The sequence below is a fragment of the Rattus norvegicus genome, chromosome 3, assembly GCF_036323735.1.
Source record: "Rattus norvegicus strain BN/NHsdMcwi chromosome 3, GRCr8, whole genome shotgun sequence".
Classification (NCBI taxonomy): domain Eukaryota; kingdom Metazoa; phylum Chordata; class Mammalia; order Rodentia; family Muridae; genus Rattus; species Rattus norvegicus.
The window spans coordinates 79,279,760-79,284,312 of NC_086021.1; the positions used below are offsets into that span (position 1 = coordinate 79,279,760).

The 4,553-nt window shown below is 41.4% G+C and overlaps 1 pseudogene; it reads right to left on the bottom strand.

Annotated features, from left to right (window-relative positions):
• Window positions 1–1,323: 1,323 nt before the first annotated feature.
• Window positions 1,324–1,663, bottom strand: LOC103691823 (NADH dehydrogenase [ubiquinone] 1 alpha subcomplex subunit 1 pseudogene; annotated as a pseudogene).
• Window positions 1,664–4,553: the final 2,890 nt, after the last annotated feature.

Below are 4,553 nucleotides of genomic sequence, written 5' to 3' on the forward strand. Positions count from 1 at the left end.
TATCAAATATAAATCTTCAGGCATACCTTTTCCTACCCAAATATTTTTACTGAAACATTCTCAAACGTGCTAGGCAAGAAGGACAAACCTGCAGGCCTCTCTACATCCCAGCTACAACTCAGGTGGACTGTTCTTCCGTCTGGTCTCTGCCCTTCCCTGTAACCTTGAGAGATCATGCCTATAAATATCTCTCGGGGTAAATGGTAATTTAATCTGGGCTCTGTATATCAGCTCCTCATCACCATCCTATCAGCTGTGCCCTCGAACTCTCCCGATGTGCTTGGAACCGAAACCATCAAACCTATTTCACGGTGGTTGCTGGTCACACCCGACTCTTTGCTCTCAACTTTTGTCATTAATTTTGCTAAAAGGTTGTTCACTTATGCATGGGGAGGAAAAAAAGCTTAGTTCGTGATTTGGTTTCAAAGGACTATCTGCTTACAGGCCTGGGGGATACTGGGAACTGAAGTATTCCATTGTTCTTACCTTGAGGCTGACAGTTAGAACCCAGGTAAGAGTTGTACGCAGTCCTAGAATTCTAATGCGATCTTGGATCTTAAGGCGATCTTGGAATTTTAAGACATAGCCCAGCTTCTGAACACTGGCACAGTGGATAATGCTAAGGAGATCTCTCTCGGATAAAAAAAATATCCCCTGACAACAGTGTTTGCCCCCTCGAAGTTTAGCTGAGGACTAGCTGAAGTTTCAAGATCCTTTTAGAACCCCACCTGACCGAGTCTTACCTGCCTTCTTTTCTCTCTTCCCATCTCATTACCAGGGTGCTTAGCTGAGATGGACTACAGCTCTCGAGATACTGGAGCTCACTAAGAAGTGAGTAGAGTGCTATGAAGTACAGCCGTGGAAAGACGAGCCAAGCTAAGGTGCTCTGTTGAAACCTAGGTGGCTTTAAAAGCAATTTCTAGCTTTGCAGCGTGTGGTGGTGGTGGTGATTCAACACAGGGCTTCATGCATGCTAGGCAAGGGCCCTCCCAGAGAGCCACGCCTCCCCCAAGGCTTTCCCTGATGACTTATCATTGAATAGCTCTCCAAGGACAGTCTTTTGAGCCTCGTTGGGTAAGCCCAAGGAGTTTTAATACTAAGAAGAATGTAATTTGGAGTCAGTCCCTTAACCTCGCTGATATCTGTTCCTGTGTTTGTCAAACAGGAATAACAGTTTCTGTCCCAGTTCAAGGATTGTTGGCACAATGCGATGCTAAATAGAAAAGGACTCTTTAATGTAAAAGTATAACTTGCATATACTTCCGAAGATGCCTGTTAAAGCACTCAGTCTCAGAGGGCTCCACTTGGAAAATTGTCCCAATCTTTTTTTTTTTACTTTTTATTATGCATTTCATAACATGAACATAGTATATAATATGCTGCATAGCCTTCTAACAGGAACAGATGAGCATAGCTGAGTAATTTTTTTTCATCATCCAGGAAAATGCTTCCTTAGTCAATGTTCTCCAGGCCCTTGGACACATAGTAGAGATTGACACCAGATATACGTCTAACCTGTTCCACCAAATACCATTGGTAATGAACTCGAGCAACTTCTTTTCCTTGCCCCCGTTAGTGAACTTGTGGTTGTACGCAGTGGACACCCCGGGGATGAACAGGCACACCCCATAATGGCGAGGCCAGGGAGAATCTTGAACCACATCTCCTCACCGTTACTCACACTCCTCACTGTCCCAAACTTTTAATGTAAACTATATGCTATGTTAAAGTGGACTCATGTCCCAGAGAGTGATTTTTTTTTTTAATCAGTTGCTCTGTGGGATGTATTTATGCAGTATGGGAATTACATAGGCAGGGTGAAGTAGTTTGGGTAGCTACTAAATCTTCACTACATTTCTATTAACGGCTCAGTTTCTCTTCTATAAGCTATTGGTAATACGTTGTATAAATAATGTTAAAAATTGCTTGGTATAACTCTGGCAAATATTTATTTTAAATACAAAATAGCTCAATTTTCTGTGATGAAAAGACTAATTAATTCAACCACAAGAATATCGCTTAATCTTTAGTGGAAAAAAACTAGCTAGTTTATAAACCAAAACATTTGGTTTGATTGCTTGAGTGTCCAACATTAAATTTAGCTCTAATATAAATGGCAAAATCATGGTAATGACTTTACCCTCATCCTTCAGTTCTCGGGTAATCTGTCGCCTTTTACCACCAGCAGGGGGAGCCCCGAGAATTAAATCCTTTCAAAAACGGCCCTGCTAAGTCTTTTGTGTTTACATATTTAGTTCATAATGGGAAATAAAAACTCATCACAGATTAATGGAAGTCATCATGCTTGGATTAAGCTGTCTATTAGCAGTTGATTCTGACTCCTGGTTATAAGCAGCTTCGATCCAGCAGTACAGCCTGCCTCCACATACCCTGTGAGAGGGTCGGATGCAAGCTTTGCAGGGCCTAACAAACTCCATTAATAATGCAGTGAGGCACAATTTACTCCACAGGACATCAGAGCGGGAACGTTCCTGAGAGGTTCTTTTTATCAAGGGCACTACAATAGTCTTCTGAACTGCTTCTTGTCGTATCACATCCACAGACCTGGAAAACAGACCCAGAGTATACAACCAATTAAACACAGCGAGTCAAAGCTTACGCTTTGTTTTGATATAAGAATATAGTAGAATAATCCGAGTACAAGATTATGAAGCTTCAACACGGCTTGAGAAACACTTTGGTTTTGTTTTGTCTCGGCTGCCTTTCTCATTTATATTTCAATGAAAAACAGAGGGCGGGTTCAACAGTGAGCAACGTCACTCAGGGAGCACCTTTCCTTTGCCGTATTTTCCTCAACTAGCTTCAACATTGCAAAGAGACGCGTATCCCTCATGTTCCAATAAGAAACCTATTTAAACCGAGAAAGCAGAAATCGCATTTTGTTATTTCACAGCAACTCACGCCTTAACAAAGATGCTGACAAAACTGCTATTATATAAATAACACCCTTCTCACTTGGCATTAAGAAATTCACAAGCCGGGGGCTGGAGAAATGGCTCAGCCGTTAAGAGCACTGACTGCTCTTCCAGAGGTCCTGAGTTCAATTCCCAGCAACCACATGGTTGTTCACAACCATCTGTAATGAGTTCTGATGCCCTCTTCTGGTGTGTCTGAAGACAGCTACAGTGTACTTCTATATAATAAATGAATAAATCTTTAAAAAAAAAGAAATTCACAAGCATGTGTCTACCTTCTAGGCTCACAGAGTGGCTGGAGATGGTGGATATTAAAGAATCCACTTCCACAAACATTTACTAATTACACGATGTGCTTAAGATAGTGTACCTGCTTACCGTTGAGAGACTGAGGAGGGAGGGGAAGCACTGATTACAAAGCAATGTGGTCCATACATAAATCAGGGGACACTCCAGCAAGCTTTAAGATTACCGAGGGCAGGCACCAAACTAATCTTTGTAACTGTAGAAGTTGACATAGCGTTTTGAATATACTTAGTACTCAATTCGTATGTATTGAATTAATGAAGGAATCATCCTCTTGGGAAAATACCTTAGTGTGTTACACTACTTCCTTTCCTTGAGACTCTAGTTCTCTTTGCTTGGTGCAAACAACTTCTGGTCTAGCTATGTTTCCCTCTTATACAGCATGGCCACTAGGTCACTTTCTACTTGATGCCCGGTGACTGGCTACTCCCTGAACTTTTTTTTTTTTTTTTTTTTTTGCTATTCTCTGTGCTGCTAAAACTTGGGTCACACAACATGTGATAACAGTGAGAAGCATGATACAGCAGTGAGGACAGGCAGTTAAGCCCCATGAATCTATTATCCCACTAACTCAACTCCCATTAGTTCTATTACCGGGAAAAGGGTCTAATTCACAGGAAAACAACTTGTGTCAAGGTAGAAGTCATCAACGATACAGCTTAGGTTTGGATGCAGCACTCTGTAATGCTCTCGAGATTCCTTGTCATGAATGCTTGTGATTTGACATCTAGTAGAGTGTAAGAGATGGTTTTCATCAGTAGTAAAAATCATTTTTTGGAAAAGATGATTGACTCCCTCCAAGAATGTTAAAAACAAATTGTTTTAATATATTTAAGCTTTTAAAGTTATTTTGTGAACACAATAAAATATGTCATTTGTAGTAGTGTAAATGAACCAACCATCGAAGCAACACATTTCCTCTCAAACTAAGGACTTTGCTTGTTATTGGCAGAATACCTTAAGCTGCATTTGCCAGTGCTCAGCAGACCCCCAAAGACTCTGCAGGCCTGGGCTGCGGTGCAGTCTGCTGTGGGGTGCTGGCGGCTTTGTTTCCCCGACTAGACTCATAGCAGCACCAGGTGGTAATAACTACCCAACTGATTTGCACGTGTAACAAAAAAAAAGATCTGCCTGAGGTCACCATGGAGATTCTTTTCCCCATTCTCGGCTTCATATCTGACCCGATATGCTTCCGGAAAATAATTATGCATGGCAGAAAGTTGCCATACAACAATCATGGCGTACTGGGAATCTGTAGAATCTGATCAAATATGCTTTGTTGCGAAGAATAAATTGGAAAACGTGATTTTC